Genomic DNA, 16,999 nt, shown 5'->3' on the forward strand with positions numbered 1-16,999 from the left:
AATTATTTTTCCCCTTTTGCTTTAACTGCTGTGTTCAGAAGTATCACAAATTAATCTTTTTTCTTTCTTTCTGTTCCTTCCTGCTTTTTTTCCTTTTTTTTCCATTTCCCCTCTTTGCTTGTTGATAACTTTAATACAGGTAAGTACGTACAGATTGGAGTCTCAGCTAATGCATTCAGAGCAACTCCACTTAGCTATGCTCTACAGGAGTTGAAGATCTGCCTCCATTAGATATGAAAAACCAAGGAAGCATGAGCTGTCTCTTTGTAGCACAAGGATTCTGCATGACACTCCTTGGCGTGAGACTGCTGACTCCTGGTTCTCACTCCATAGGAGCTGATAATAATTTTCCTGTTTATGATGCATTTCTCCACGTGCTGGAAATGCTCACTCTCTAGAAAGTGTTTATTGAGAGGGTGCGTATCCGTAGTTACACAGACTCACTGCACCTCTGTTTTCAACTGCCACGTCACACATATTCTTAACAATGTTTTCCTAACAAAACAATGGGATTCTTCTCACATAGGCATTAAAAGTCTTGCTAATCATTAATACAAACTCATCACTGTCAATAATCCACAGGATTCTCTTGCATGCATTGCCAGGTTCTCACAGCCTCCTGCAGGAGTTATATCAGTTTTATGACATCACGCAGCAACATTTGGGAACATTTTCTCCCCTGAAAGATCCAGGCAGTAATTAATCGTCCTTACTAATGACACACAAATAGTAATGAACCCCCATCAATTCAAACTTGCAAATGCTTTCCAACCCTTTGCATCTAAACCTGACACACAAGCCATTGTGCTATGGCAAATATTCTGTATGACACCTTTATAGGTATTTGATCAAAAAGCAAATAAACATGTAGTAAGATGATACAGTTATCATAGCAATGGACCAGCTAACACATTCAAAATCCTCTGCCATCTAACTGTCTTGGAGGGTGGAAATGATAGAGAAACCTGTGCCAAATGCTGTTCAGGCTTTCTCTGACAAGAAACAGAAAAATTATGACATCAGGATATAATATATCACATCTTATCAAAATATTTTTTCTTTCCAACTGGATGGTCTGTACTTTACAGAAATCCAGTTCCAGCCCTTGAAATTCTTGCTCAGTCTAACATCCTCCTTTTCTTATGTCTTAAAAACTTCTAAAAGCATCTAACTGGGTGGAGAAATCCTTCCAGAAAGACAAATCTCTGTGAAATGTATAATCCCATAGGAGGAAGCTGTAGACCAGAGGTACACAACTTTCGTATTTCAGTCTGAATCTGCAGTTGCAACATGATCTCTCCTTTGGTAACACAGAGTACTTAAATGCATCAAACTTAGCCAGTTTCAATCCATCTTTCACACTCTCCCCCCACCTTAGCTGCCAAATTAGATTGCCTGAAAATCCTTTCAGTACAGCCCCGCAGCTGATGCTACAGCCGTTGCTCACTGCATCCCCATCCGACTTAAAGCAATAAAGGAGTAAAAAGCTTCCCAAAAGTTCGATAGTTTCTTTACCTTGCACAGAGCTCCCGAGTCAAGATGCTCTCAGAACTCTCCAACAATTTGAAAGAGAGGACAGTGAAGTGCAGAGGAAGTTTATGGTGCTCACCTTAAGTTAGCGTGTGCGTGTGTGCCTGTGTCCCGAGTCTCTCTTTGTGGCTCTGTGTGGCAGAGGACCTGATTCAGGGAAGAGAGAGCCACTTTCTCACCAAGAGGAAAAGAAAAGCAACACGTCATAAGTTAAGTACGCCTCCAAGCTGTCTTAATTACAGCTCAACGTGCTTTCCATTCAGACCCCAGGAATGAGAGAAAAAAACAAACCCACACACGAGGTCTCTCTCCCTCTCTCTCTCTCACTCACTCTCTCACTCACAGACAGAGCGTCCCAGCACGCTGTCCTGTCCCTCCAGGTCCCTGCCCCGACGTCCTCACCCCTTAGCTCCTGCCCTCCCAGATCTGCACCTAAAAAAGCCTCTGGCACCGCACGCAAGTCCTGAGCTAAAAAAAAAAAAATAAATAAAAAAAAATGTTGTTAGTGGTGCTCCTCGTGAAGGGATCATTGAATTTAGGGTGTGTGACACCCTGAGAAACGTGATACTTCTGACCACTTGCCTCTGCTCGCTCCCAGCCCCCCTGCTCCGTATTTGCCCCCACCCTGCCATTACCTCCGGGGGTGGGAACGCGCTTTCAGACAGGGAGAAAGTGATGCGTGAAAGGCACGGGTGTGCAGGGGTGGAAACAGCCGGACCTAACAGGATCCCGTTGTGTTTTTGTTTTACCCCAACTTCCAATTAAATTATTAATCCAGGAAACAAGTCCTGCTTCTCCCATTACACCCCAAATACAGAACATGCCTTGCTCATGTTGCTGGCACCACACAACCCTAAAGTCAGGAGACTGATGGCCCCAAGTCTTTACATTCAAATTTCTAAACACCTCCTTGGGCCAAATTGTCCCTCCAGCAGCAGAAATCTCTGGATTATCATACATTTCACATCAGGAAAAAAGCAACCCCCTGAAAAAGTCTAAAATCTGCACAAAATTTGGCTCTGACTCCCTAAATCCAATGGCATGTAAGGCATACATGTGAAACTTTGCATCTTAAAACTACAGACAAGAGGTCTGTAAAGACCTCTTTAAGGTCAAAAAAAGAAAAGAAAAGAAAAAGAAAAGAAAAAAGAAAAGAAAAGAAGAGAAAAGAAGAGAAGAGAAGAGAGAAGAGAAGAGAAGAGAAGAGAAGAGAAGAGAAGAGAAGAGAAGAGAAGAGAAGAGAAGAGAAGAGAAGAGAAAAAAGAAAAGAAAAAAGAAAAGAAAAGAAAAGAAAAGAAAAGAAAAGAAAAGAAAAAGAAAAGAAAAGAAAAGAAAAGAAAAGAAAAGAAAAGAAAAGAAAAGAAAAGAAAGAAAAGAAAAGAAAAGAAAAGAAAAGAAAAGAAAAGAAAAGAAAAGAAAAGAAAAGAAAAGAAAAGAAAAGAAAAGAAAAGAAAAGAAAAGAGAAGAAAAGAAAAGAAAAGAAAAACAGGCGGAAAAAAAAGCCCAGCCTTGATGACGTAGTACAGCTTGGCAAATCGGGGCACAAATAATGTTATCTATGTTAAAGCAAAGGTAGCTGTTTTTCCTTCACTTGGAAAAAAAAAAAAAGCCACAGTTCTTGATGCCTGATCTCCCAACAGCAGTAAGAACTGTATGCCCATTTCCTCGACCTCTAAATTCTGCTAAATTAGAGAACGCGGGTAACCCAGGCAACTTGGTCTTGCAGATTCATTTCAACGCTCTGCCCACCCCTTTTCTCAAGAGCTAAATGGAAGAGTGTAACCGTGTGTCAGCCTGGACCCTACTAAGCTTTTATCATTGCGAGTGTCAAAGTCTCAGCACGCACCACCAACACAGATGGCAGCTCATCTGCCCTCCTTAGTCTGGAAATGCCCGAACCCAGCAAAGCCTGGTGCAAGAACCTAGCGTTAAAACCATCAGTCCCACCAGGCCTTGTCATCAATTTTGTGGCAGACCCCATTTAAAGAATAATAATAATAATAAAAATAAACAGGATTATCCTAGACATATGAAGGTGTTGGCTTGTGGCTGTTCAAAGCAGCATGCAGACGTCATGCCCTGGCCTAGCCAGGGCTGCGGCCAAGCACCTTGTGCCATGCAGGCCGTGCTCACACCCTCAGTGATGGCGCTAGGGCAGAGGCCATGGGCCTGGACGAAGGCTGGGAGCTGGGGCGAAAGCCCAGGTCCAGGCTTCAGCTCCACTGCCTGGAGGGGCCACCGAGCTTGGGGGCTTCCCTCTGAGAGCTGTCCGGGGGGCAGCAGCAACCTGCAGTGGTCCCAGCCAAACAAAGGGACGTTTCTTCTCAGTGCACCGCCCTGCTGATCCTCCCACCGGTGGCCTCAGCCTTGGAGGAAGCGGCCTTGCGTTCCCATAACAGAGGGGGCTTTGATGGGGCAGGCAGCAAAAAAAAAAACCCGGTGGGGCGAGGGGCCAGCCGTGGCCTCAGCCTGCGGGGAAGCAGGGCCGTTCGTAGTCAACGTAGTCCAAAAAAGCTGGGAAGGGACATGCCAGCTGCGGGGCTGGAAGGGAGCCTGGGGAGCCGAAATGTCGGGGGCCCTGCTTGTGTTCAGGGAAGTGGCGGTAAACAGAAACAACAAACATCCCAGAAAGGGAACCAGAGTGGATTTTTGCTGTGTTATTTCCAATTGCAAAGCTGGTGCAAGCAGCAAGGGAACAAAACACCAGGAAGTCAAATATAAAGCCTGCCAGAATATCTTAATGATAATTTTGGCACATTTGAGAACTTGCGAAGAGAACGGTGTTAAATGTTATCAGTGCAGCATGTTTTTTCATAAGTCATGGAGGCAGTGTGCTGATTTTGGTCTGAGCTGCTTCATTATCATGTATCTAGGGGCTCAGCAAAAACTGCTGGGGTACTGCATAAAGCCCATCAGCAGCATACACGAAATATCTATTCCTTCTTCCTCTGGTGGACGTGGAAGTGGAAAGAAAATAGTGGCATGAGCAAATTCCTCCCAGCTCCTTTCTTAGGGAGACTGTAGCACTCCTCCAGGGGTTGCAAAACGGTGGAGGCTTTTTTTCCCCAGATGTTTGGTGAAATGTGTCAGCTCAGTACACATATTTGAAACAAATAGAAATAAAAGTGAATTAGCTCATAAAATTCCATTGATTTGTTTTATACTGTTTTTTAAACTCTGAAATCTGCATGCAATATTATACTGGCTTTAGGGTCTTTATAATCATAGCTAGAGGCATGGCTGAAAATCTAATGTAGATTATTTACTCAGAAGCAATCTGTGGCAGAGGAAGTCCCTAAGATGCTGGTTGCTGGATACCAGGAGAAAACATCAATGAAAAGCTCATTTTTAACTTGCTGTCTTTCTCATGGTCATCCTTCAGCCCCTCGCTAATTGGTACTGCTGAGCAAGATACTGGGCTAGACAGACACTGTTTGGGACCAATATGAGTGTTTCCATGTATTAAGCTCTAGCAAGATGTTACAATCTCTTTGAGAAAAGATGTAGGTTCAAAATAAGCATAATGTTAAATCTCAGTGTGGCTCAAGAAGATGGTCATGATATTGCAGGAATCTAGGATTAAAGAAAAAAAAAAAAAAGCAAGAGCTACAGTGCACTGTCTCAAAGGTAGTTATCTGATTAGTACTTGTCAAGGAAAAAAAAAAAGATTTCATATTGTTCTGTCACATTTGGAGGCTTTATCTACATATGTCGATAATGATGTTTTTGTGTAAATACCGTAGAGATTTTTAGAGATGCTCAGCTAACTCCAGCTGAAGAGTAGTTCCACATGCCAGTCACTGCTCCATGCGCATTCATCGTCCTTGGGAATTGTAACTGCAGGATCATATCTATAATGCAGGTGAAGGATGTTGCATTTCCTTTCTTATAAGCATAGTTTAGATTTTTTTTCCCCTAATATCTGATCATGAAAGCATGCAGAACGAAAGCTATTTACTTAAACCCAGTCCAGATAAGATGAACGGATATTAGGTTTGCCCTTACCGTGGAAGAGTGTCATGACAGGCAACTTCATAGTCCTACTGATTATTATTCCCAGCACCTCAGATCACAGCAACAACTCCAAAAAAATGGTCAGTATCATTGTCCCAAGAATTTTGGATTTTTTCTTTTTAATATATATGCAAGGGTGGTATTTTCTGCAAATATTGTAATTAATGCTGCATTGGGCCACTTTTGAAAATAATTTGGAAAACACCACTGGCACCAGTTACAATTGGCTATTTTTTAAGATCTGTGGAGAATTACGCTGGGAAAACAGCATCTAAAACATAAGCCTCCTGAAAAAACAAAAGAACAAGAGAGGAAGAGTTTCAGGATATTCTTTTTGTTTGCTTTTTTGAGCAGGCTTATCACTTTTTAAGCTTTCTTGATTTGGGGCAGATCAGCTGTTGAGTTACCCACTTTTAGAGCATGTGAAACACCTGCCATGCTGAAATTCTTCATATAAGTTTTCAATTCACAGTAGTTGGTATCTTTCTTTTGGGGGAGTGTGTAGGGGCACAACCATCACAACATATACAGCTGACACAAAAATTAGAGTTCCTCAATTTTGGAATGTAGCCTGTTTAGGATTTGCCAAAAAAAACAGGCACTAGCAAGTAGTGCTGGGCACACACGGTTAATGAACGTCCTGCATGAAGATAGTTGTCCCATAATAAATTTATTGTCTCTTTTTATTCACCTGTTCTTGGTTCTTAGTGCTCTTTTATTTATTTACAATATTCTTCAAGTTTCATTCTTCTTACACGCATATTCCTGATCAGTAATTGGGCTGCTAAATAATAACAATTCCAAAGGCACCTCAAACACTGCTGTCTTCACACTCTTCCCTGCCTCCGTTCACTGCCATTCATCATTATTTTGGTTTGCAGTCATTCACTCACCTTCCAGTTCATGTGATAGTGATCCTTTTGCTAGACAGTCTTAATAACTGTGAATCATACTCCTTCAAGAATAATAAACAGCTAGCTGAAACTCCAGGGCTCTGGCAAATAATCCTATGCTAAAATACTCAGTGGAGTAACCTGACAAGATTTACATGATCTTTATGTGCTTAAAAAAATCCTGTTTACCTTAGCTATTGTCCTCAGTTCTTGTCGAGTTCAACACTAGCTGTTGTAACTCTGCAGTTTTAGCTTAACACTGATTATCTTTTAATAATATATTCACATAAAACAGAATGTTCAGTCTTAACCCAGAAGAAAGAGAAAGCTGCTTAGGAGTCTGCTTGACAGCAAAAATGAAGCACACTTGATCCCACTGCGGAAAAAGATACAAGGCAAAAGCTAATATGGTGAAAAATGTAGGTTATGCACTTCCTCTGTATGGAAAATTCAGGAGGATTGACTCAATGACTCACCACCATAAAGCTACAGAAATCTACAGGAAAAAAAAAAACAGGCAGAACATGCTCATTTTAAAATAAATCCTACATGTTCTTGAAAAATTCTTATTAAAAAAAAATAAAAAATTCTAAAGAGAAATACAAACTTGGGGAGAAATCAAGCAACATGCATAAAAAAAAATAAAATAAAAATGTAAGCAAAAGGTAATATACTAAAAACTTAGTTTTCCAAACAGACTACGAATGAAGGAAATGTTCTTATGCCAGTTGAACAGCCAGCTTTCCATTTGAGATCATTTATAGTTTCTCAGCCTACAGTGTTTTGTCTTTCTTTTCAAAAGTTAGGCTTTTTCCTGTATGAGGTTGTTGTCTTCAGACTAATTGTCAGATTTTAATGAGACTAAGGTTTGGACATTCATAGTTGTTTAATATTTGTAGCTACATAATGCTTTGGTTTTACAATATTCTCATTTTTACTGGTTAATAAATGGAGTACCAAAGAAAGATGATGAAAAAATACAGATAATATCACTTTTAGCATTAATTTCTCTAGAGATAGATATACAGGCTCCTTAAAAGGAGTTTGCATGGTCTTCATTTTGCCTGATAGTATCAGGAGAATCATTTTCATATAATAAATACACTTTTGACTGAGCACTTCATCACAAAATCTTTACACATTTCCCCCCAGAATATTCATTGATCTTGTCTTCTGATCTGTGTTATCTTTTCCTTGGAATTTGATTGGTCTTATTATCAATTTGGGCCACCTCCAGGCCTTTCTGAAAAATGTTTTAATGGTAATAGTGTATCTCACAAGTAGTTGCGCCTCTTTGGCACACCAGACCAACTGTATTTTTTTCATTTCATCTTCTGTGAGCTCTATATGTTTTGTTCTTAATTATTTCTCTGTTTTCCTTGGAGATGCTGAAGATGAATTGGTGAAATGGAAATAGGCTATGATCAAAAAACAAAGGAAGCAGAAAGGAAAAACAGAAGACAAGAAGGAAGATGGAATGTTGTGTATAAACAGAGGTAGGAAACTTTCTCCTATCAGCGTGAAACTTAGCAAGTAAAATACTTTTCAGTTACACCATAGCTCTTGCAGATCTCAGAGGTCTCACAAGTGTCAGTACATTGCGCACCCCAGAAAGAAACAAATTGTGTTTCATTAGATAAAAGAAAAACAATCCTTGAAATATGTCTTAGGAATTAAAAAGAAAAATATCTAAGGTAATCTTTGGACTGCAAATTCAGTAGTGGACAAGATAATCTTTAAGCTACCAATTAAGTTGTCTTAAATGCTGCTCTATTAGATGGTCATTAAAACAGAAAAAAAAAATTATCAGTTCTTACACAGTACTTGCTTTGCTTTTGTCACACATATTTATTAAAACTAGTGCATATGGTTGCAATGTCAGTTGACTCACAGAAATAGTCAATGAATGTCCACTGTGACTGTTGGAAAGTCAAGGATATCTGTATGAGTGAGAACTGTATCATGCCAAAAAGATCACAGATATTCCCCTACAGAGACTAGATAGGATTTTTTCAATCCATGTGCATATGACTGATCTTTGGTATTTGATGTCATGAAAGAGGTGATTTCAGGCGGTTGTGGTGTTGTCAGAACTAAAAGAACTGAGGCCGAGGACTGGCCGTATCACACAGAAGGCAAAACCAGTTCGTGCTCAATTGGACCAAAGTCAACAAAATGTTGCGGAGCTGAAGTGCCACTCCTGACCGTGCCGTCATCTTTCAAACAATTCAGACAGGAAAAAACACTCTTTATTATCCAACCACTAGGCAGTCCAACCCCGTAGCAATAGGGTTTTTTTGCTCACTGTTGCATGTCCTCCCAAATCGTCAGAACTGAAGTGGCGAGATTTTGGCCACTCTTCAAGACGTCCACTGAAGAGTCTCAGTACAGATCGTAACCAGCCAGCTGCACTGGTCTACAGCGAGACAGCTTAGCCTTCCAGTGGCGTATTATGAAGTGTCTCCTCTGCAGGTAGAGAGTATGCTAGTGAGCTCGGATACCTGGTGTCTAGTCCTGACTGTGTCGTGACACTTTCTGCAACTCCGGGCCAGGAAGAGCTGCCACATTGTGCTGCAGGAGCTGCCACTTTGCAAAGAGTATGTCTTGTACTGAATGGTGTTTTCTGAGGCATTTAGAAATGCAGGAAATTGTACTTGTCCTCAGATAATAGGGTGCCTGTGCCTCTGAAAAACTCAGCACTGGAAGGGTTCAGATCATGAAGTCCCTCCACGAGCCAGGAGACACAGCCACTTGGCTGTCAAACAAGCGGTGGATACAGCCGACTGCATTTGCCTCTGGACACCAGGGCAAAAGACCAGCAGCAGTCCAGAGACAGAGAGATGAGCTTTGAAGCTGGCTTGCTCACACTCAGAGGCCAGCTGGCCTTGGAGTATCTGTGACTGAAACTGTGTCGCAGAGTTTTGGGTCTCTTTTTGTTTGCACATATCATTGCCTGGATTTGCAGATGCATTCTGAGGTTTGGACGGGTGAGTGTTTTTGTCATCCAAAACTGCACAGGCTCAGACATCTACATTTAGAAGTTCCAGTCAGTAACTGACCCAAAAAGTCCTTTTTTAAAGAATGTATGGCTCTCTCTTTTCCATTTTACTGCCTCCATGTTATGTAAGGAGCTACTGTATTACACTTAAAACATACAAAACCCATTCCTTCTTCATTTTACTGAAACAAGAGACAGAAATGGCATGCCACTTATTCTGGGCAATTATTAACACTTGCTAAGATTGGCAGTTCCATTGAAGTGGGATTTCTAGTGTGAATAAAGGAGCATACTATCTAGTCCCAATTATTGTTGCTATTTTAGCTGAATATTTCGTGTAGGTAGATGAGGTAATATGAACTGTAATGCTGTCAGTGTGTGACTGGTATACTTCTTACATCTCTGAGCAATACAATTCATTATTTTTGCTTCCCAGGGGTTGTGAACGAAATTAAAATTTCTGTAGGAACAGATTCCCTGAAGGTCCAGTGTGACCTCTTTTCTCATTTTGCATGATAGGGCCTTAAATCAAATGCAGCAGATTTCAGTTAATATATTTCATTTGCTGACAGTATGACATTGTTGGTATTTAGGCTTAAATTCATATTCTGTCAAATCTCATTAGTTTATTTTAATAAGGATCATCTTGATTATAGCTCCCTGGCTCCAGTAATAGCAAGGATGTCTGTCAATAACCACACATTGCTCCACTATCACTTTCCTATTTCTTTAAGTACCGCTTGTGGGACATGCCTCAAGCAAGAGGTGTTAATATTTAAAAATATGTATTTTCTGAGAGGTAAAGCTATTTGAGAGGTTTTACCATTTGTATATTTTAAAAGACTTTACTTCTGATTACTGTCTGATGTTTTTGTGTCCTCGCTGTCAAAGAACAGTTTCTCCAAACAGTTTGATTGATGGTCACAAGCTGGTGAAAGAGAAGAATGTGACAGCCATTTGTTTCTCTGCTTTAAAGAATTGTCTTGGGGCAGTTTGTATAGGCAACTGTTCTGGGATAATAGTATAACAATGACTTGTTGGGCTTTTCAGGCAATTCAGTAGCAGCTGTCATGCACAAGAGTCTGTAGAAGTTATTTGTGGTGCTACTGGAAAGTTATGAATTACACGTTTCTCTACAAAGAAAGTACTCACTCTGTCTTTTGGGTCTATTAAATCATATCCTGCAGGAAGTTTTAAGTCCTGCTGTTTTGTTGTATTAGAATATCCCTTTTCAATAGCAGTATTTTCACCTGTACATATGGCTGTCATAGTATTTAGTATAATATTTTTTCAAAGTGTTAGAAAGAGAACTCGTTATTTCAACAGTGTATGCCCACACAGATAATTTGCTAGTCCTCTGGAAAGAACTTTGTCAGTGTAGCTGTACTTACTAACACAAAAGGGAAAGCTGGATATAATTATTCTCATTTCCTGTTTACTTGTCCTTGGAGAAATTGCCACGAGGAACAAAAACCTTCTCTAACTTATGACAAGACATGATGAATCACTGATGATTCCGCCTTTTGATTCCTATCTAGCTGGAGCATTCTGAAGTGGAAGCTCTGTCAGCATAAATATATTACACATATAAGCACTGAAGATAAGGCTGCCAAAAACTTAATCATTTTAAATATTTAGAAGTGAAGCATTTGTATATTGGAGTGTATTTTCAACCTGATTTTACAGACTGTTACAGACTTACTTTTCATTTGTTGAATGATTCAATGTGGAAAATATTCATCAAGTTATAAAAATATGATGACTTTCATCTCTTTTTAGGAGGACTGAGAATCTGCAGTTACTGTAGGTGGAAAATCAATATAATAAGGAAATGTTGATTTAACTTTTCATGTGAAATATATCTTTTGAACTTAGCTAGAAACAGTCTTGAAGAGACCAGATTCACAGCTGTTTGTTTGTTTTTTGGTGTGTGTGTGTTTGTTTTTTTCTCTTTTAAAATGAGGATGGTTATTTAAGACAAACAGTTTAAATAGGAGAAAATCTTATTCACCAGAGTTGAAATTAACTCCACCTGCCTGAAGTCCAAGTAATAATCTATGAAGCCATTCATACGAGAAGGAGAGGCAAATGTTTTTGGAATGCTGAAGTTTTATAGTTGTCAGCTATGTCACATTACTAAAAATCAAGCCTTACATAGTAACAGCTTTTCAGTTTAACCCAGCATTCCCCATATTTTTGCAACAAATGCAAATACAAATATATCCTTAGCAACACAAGAGTAGATCTAATGTGAAAGGTACATTATTGCCCTTTGTAGAGGAAATAGAAGAAGGGAAGCTGAGATAGACACATGAAAAATGGGAAAAGAAAAAGATCTGATGAAGGCCATCAGACAGAAGGAATAGAGGAATTATATCTTTTGTAGAGGATTTAAAATAAAATAGCATTTCAGGGTATAACTCTGCAGAACTCTAATCATAGGAACCTTACCTTAATCTATAAAGAGGATCAAGGTATTTGAAAAGGGTTTCCTATCTTCAGAGCCTTTGCTCTTTTCAAGCTTAACCACTAGCCATTTACCACAAGCAGTACGCAAATAACCGGCTTAACTGACCAACTAGGATAGGCTATAATAACTGCTTAGATTAAAAAAAAAAAAAAAAAAGTCTTGTACTATTTTATGTCAAAAAGTGCAGTGAATAGTTACAGTGATGTTTTCATAGCTTCACAAATAATTTTCACTCCTAAAATACCTAAAAAGTAATTTTTGCTTTTGATTAATTTGTAGTCGTTTTTTTTTTTTAAGTAATTATATATACATGTGTACATGTCTTTTTTAAAATCTGACAATATTTCTGTCCTCACCACCAAAGAATTATTTCAAACATTCTGTAGTCAATAAACAAACTTCTTTAGTCTTTCCTGTGTCATATAGTAATTTTCAGATGGAGCTAACCATATCTTTGTATCCAATTCTTTGGGCATGATTTTGTTAGGTAATACCAAAATAGATGAAATAATATGTTTTTTCAGCCCTCTGAACATTTTCTGTGGGCACCTTTGCAACAGGAGAGCATTACTGGAGTAATTTGCAAAAGGAATTATGCTTCTTTCCAGTGGTGGAAAAATTTCCTGGTCACTGTAAACACTTAGAACAGGGATGAACAATGAAGGCAACCTTACCTTATTTTAAAGTACTTCATGATGTCATTTAAATTATGTTATTTACTTTGTATCAGCAGACTTCCAGTCCTCGCAGATTAAGGCTTCCATGCAATCCACTGGACAGAAACTCAGTTTGAAAGAAGTAGGTTTCTGGATATTGAATTTGGGATTCTCTGTGTTCCTTTAATATAACAATAAAATAAAAAGGATTTGTCCTGCCTGCCTTAGGCAGAATACCTACTGATCTTTGTGGCAGCTTTCCAATATTAAGAACTTTAAGGAAAGAAGCTTAATGAAAAAAAATAGTCCTAGTTTGCCAAGGAAGTTGTTTATTAATTTTAGTTTCCGAGGCCCAGAAAATTATATTGTTTAACAATGAAGTGTTTATGAGATGCTGGATGGCAGCAGGATTATTGAAGCTCATAGGCAGATCAGATTCCAAGCAAGGAAAACATTCAGTATGTTTAAACGTCTAAAATTTCTGTATTCCCTGCAGATTTAGGTAACTATTTCTTTATTAAGAAATAGATTTATACCTCTGAAGAAACTTCTCTTCTTCTACAGCACAGTTACAAAGGTACGACATAGAATATGCCAGAAAGTATACCTATCTATTCACAGTTTTATGCTGATTCACAGTAAAGTTAGAAGTCAGTGTTTTTGCTACTAAGTAGAAACCTGAGGATATACATCTGGTGAAATGCACCCTAAATAGAGGTAATGATATGTTCTGTTGTGGGAACCAGAGAAGTATCTTTCAGGCTACTTAAATTAGGCAACAGAACGCCAGAATGAGGTATTGGCCTGAGCATGGTGGTATGAGAAAACAGAATTAGACATCTAGGACATCTACTTTTGAACTTACCTACCTTCATTTAACCTGTATTTTATTTTAGGCACATTCAGTGTTGATCTGGATCTTGCTTTAGCCATCTAAGCCTGAATAAAATATCCTCTATTCATATATTCTTGTTTTTCTTTCCTTGTTTTTTTTTTTTCTTTTCTTTTTAAGGCAATGGGCAAACTGCTCTTGTGATTTTTAAATACCTGATAAATATTATGCAACCTAAGCTTATAAAAAAAGTTATATTTTTGGTGGAAGGGTTTCAAGATGAAAAGAGCAACTGGTACAGATTCGAGAGATATTCACCTTTTTTTATGGGATTTATCTTTCTTTCTGGATACATATTCCGAAAATTGTATTAATGCCAAGAGACTATTTCACAAGCAGACCTAGTAACTTCACAGAATAAGACAAACATAGTCTGAATAAATTTTCCAACATATGGCCTTAATTGTTGAATGCACTTTTCGAGAATATTTCCTGTGAAATTTGCACATTAATTTTAAAATGTCCAATGTCTATGCATATCTGAAAATATTTGTCCTGAAATTATTTGGCCTTGACCACATGTTAAGAGAAACTTAAGGACTGCAGGTAAGAAACTAAGAGTTACTTCGTTTTAAAAAGGAAGAATAAAAAGAGGACTGAATACTCATAGATCTTCCTAGTAGGAGTGGTATTTCCTCAGCTGATACCATTGCCTGAAGGTGATTTTTCTTGGTGAATGCATAGAATATATTTCTGTAAGTCTGCTACCAGTTAGCAGAATTTCCTGTTCCATGACTTTTCTGATGGATGTTGGTGGAGCTAATTTTTATGACATAGTGACTTGTGAAAAATTCAAGAGGAAGTATGAGGCTAGTGAAGATCTCTGAAAGCTGAAGGTCCTTATTTGCAATAAGTAAAATTGAGTACTGCTTTTTGCACCTGTATCTATGAAGGTGTAGTCACACTACAGTACAATGGAAATGTTCATTGAGCTAGCTATTCTTAGTAATGGGTAAAGAGACACTGTTAGTCATTGTTAGTTGACGTAGTCATTGTTAACCATCAAAAAGCTACCTAAGCAATCTCTAACTTGTGAAGGTGATTATACTTTGGAGGGAGATCCAAGTTCAGATTGCTTCTAGCATCTGAACTGACTTAATCTGAAATAGTGTAGCTATTGCAGCGCTGCACACGTCAATGCCATGGACGTACTCTGTGGGTGGACAATGCCTTGGAAGATGTAATGTTGAACAAGATCCATAATTTCCCTTTAACAAGTGTGTTGTACCAGTGCCTGAAGTGCTCCCATGTCCTGTGAGAAATTCCAAGCCATGGTTAAGCTTTTGCTTTGCATTGAACAGTAATGAATGTTAGACAATAAATGACTTTTCCAAGTTCAGGTGCTGGCTTAGGTTCACCCTGAAGGACATGCTGAAAAAGTAAGCAGCTGGACACATTTAGCTATCAGAATTGATTTTCCTTGCATTTCCTTTTCTTTGTTTCATTCCCTTTAAGTAGCTACTTCTCTTCCTCTTAGGACATACATTCACAGCAAATATATGTGGAGTCTCATTGTATCTCCAGCCTTAATCTCTCCTAGTCACTTTCCTAGATCATTTCCTTCTGCGCTGTCTGATTTCCCTCCAATGTGGTAAAGTCCTTTTTTGATACAATGCTGAAGTTTTCCAGAAATAAATTAGGTTTATTTCAGATTGAATATTACTGAAAGGACTGAACACACATGTATCCACTGACACTTTGCTAACATTTTGTGTCCAAGTGGAACAGCACAAGCACTTCTTGTTAAAAATGGTCTTTAACATTTGCATGTTTTTTCACAAGCATTATCCATGACCTTTTCTGCAGTTCCTGGAATCCTGCTTTGCAATTGCTCGTAATGGTTTTAACACTGTGTCCACTTTTTGCCCATACATTACCACCTGAACTTACAGCATCCACCAATTTTCCTGTGCTCTTGATCTAAATAAGTGTTCTGTTTGGCTACCCTGTATCGGTTAAAATTATTTTTGATTGTAAATTGTATAGCAGATATGTTAGAAGATTTTAATTTTAACTAATAAATCTGAAGCCAATTGTGCTAGTTTAATGGGGAAGGCTGGAAGACAAATGAGCCATGCAGAGATAAATATGACTTCTGAGATGGGTATGTGAGGAAAAAATAAGTAATGGTGAATGGAAACATAATTTGTCCCATTTTTTCTAGAGAAAACAGCTCCACCCTACAAAAAAAAATAAATATTCACTGCTAACGTTTGTTAAAAAAATAAGAAATTATAAGCAGGTTAAAGTCAACAGATGGAGATGCCCTTTTACCTAAGTGCTGCTGGGTTAGAGCAACCACTCAAGTGCAATACTCCTATTTCCTGAGGGACATGATCCTACATTTGCCTAATTAATGTCTGTAAGGTACTTTGGAGGCAGAGGGAAAAGAAGGGAGAGGAGTCTCCTCAGGTCTCCTATTGAAACTACTGCTTTGAATAAATAATTAAGCTTTCACAGCTCCCAGGCAAGCATTCTCACCACCACTGACACTGTCAGCTGACTGTTCTCACTAACTGTTGGAGTATTTTATGGAAAAGAGAAGAATTACACTGACAGATTAATCACTCAATGTGTTGATAAATCCAGTTGAACCCATCCACGTGGCATACAGCCAGATGTGAATTTGCCTCCCTTTTCCAGTTATATTGGTTGTTATTGAGAAGGAGAAAACTTGGCTGACTCACCTGGGATTTGGGTGAGGCATCTGAGTGCTAGTGTTCATATTGGCGTATGTTTAATTATTTATGCAGCATGGAATGGATATGGCAAGGAGGACAGAGTTCCAGTTACAGCACAGTGGTTCATCATGCACAGGCATAAGGGGAACTTGAATTTTTTTTTACCTGTAGCCAAGGCCAAAGCACCAACTACTGAACCACTGCGTGGATATAGGAAGTGAAAGGTCTGTGAAGCAGGGGAATGTTTTTTCATAAGACAGTGTGTGCTAATTCAGCTTTCACTGAGCACCAGTCTCGAACTCTTTCCCTACTGCGCATGATATGCTAAATCTGCCAGCCAAGAAATCCTTTCCAGATCTTCTAAGCTTTCTGAGGATGCCCATCACTTCCTGTGGGCCATCTCCTATCTTCTGAATCCTTGGTTCATCAGTTCCCCTGAGACCATTTCTGGGAGTCCTTCTTCCTCATGCTGATTCGAGGCACATGCTCATGTTTTAAATCCGAACTAATAACTAAAATCATGTCTTTTTTGAAAATAAAAACACTTTCTGACAACTGTCTGTTTTCATGGAGGTGACTATGTATTTCATAACTACAACTTTTTCCCTTCATGAATCTAGAAGAATCCTACATGGCACCATATGGCTCATACTATATTTTCCACTGCTTTTCCAGGTAGCTGGACTTTAATATATCCATGATTTACTAGAAACAAAATACTTTTTTTTTTTCCTTTAAAATGACTTTAAATTTATTTACAAGACTGTCAGCACTTTAAATGTCTCAGTTTTAGTTTCTTTCTGTAGATAGGTAAGGAGATGATGTCAGTCTAGATTGAACAGATCCTATGGGAGAATGACTAACC

The 16,999-nt window shown here is 38.7% G+C and overlaps 1 protein-coding gene across 1 annotated transcript in view; it reads right to left on the bottom strand.

Moving 5' to 3' along the window:
* The window catches only part of HAPLN1 (hyaluronan and proteoglycan link protein 1), a 59,664-nt gene extending 57,954 nt beyond the window's left edge, over positions 1–1,710 (bottom strand). Inside the window, exon 1 of the mRNA XM_035563195.2 lies at positions 1,610–1,710. The gene's annotated coding sequence lies outside the window, so the exon portion shown is untranslated. The remainder of the gene's footprint in view (positions 1–1,609) is intronic.
* Positions 1,711–16,999: the final 15,289 nt, after the last annotated feature.

This window comes from Cygnus atratus, chromosome Z (assembly GCF_013377495.2).
Source record: "Cygnus atratus isolate AKBS03 ecotype Queensland, Australia chromosome Z, CAtr_DNAZoo_HiC_assembly, whole genome shotgun sequence".
Taxonomy (NCBI): Eukaryota; Metazoa; Chordata; class Aves; order Anseriformes; family Anatidae; genus Cygnus; species Cygnus atratus.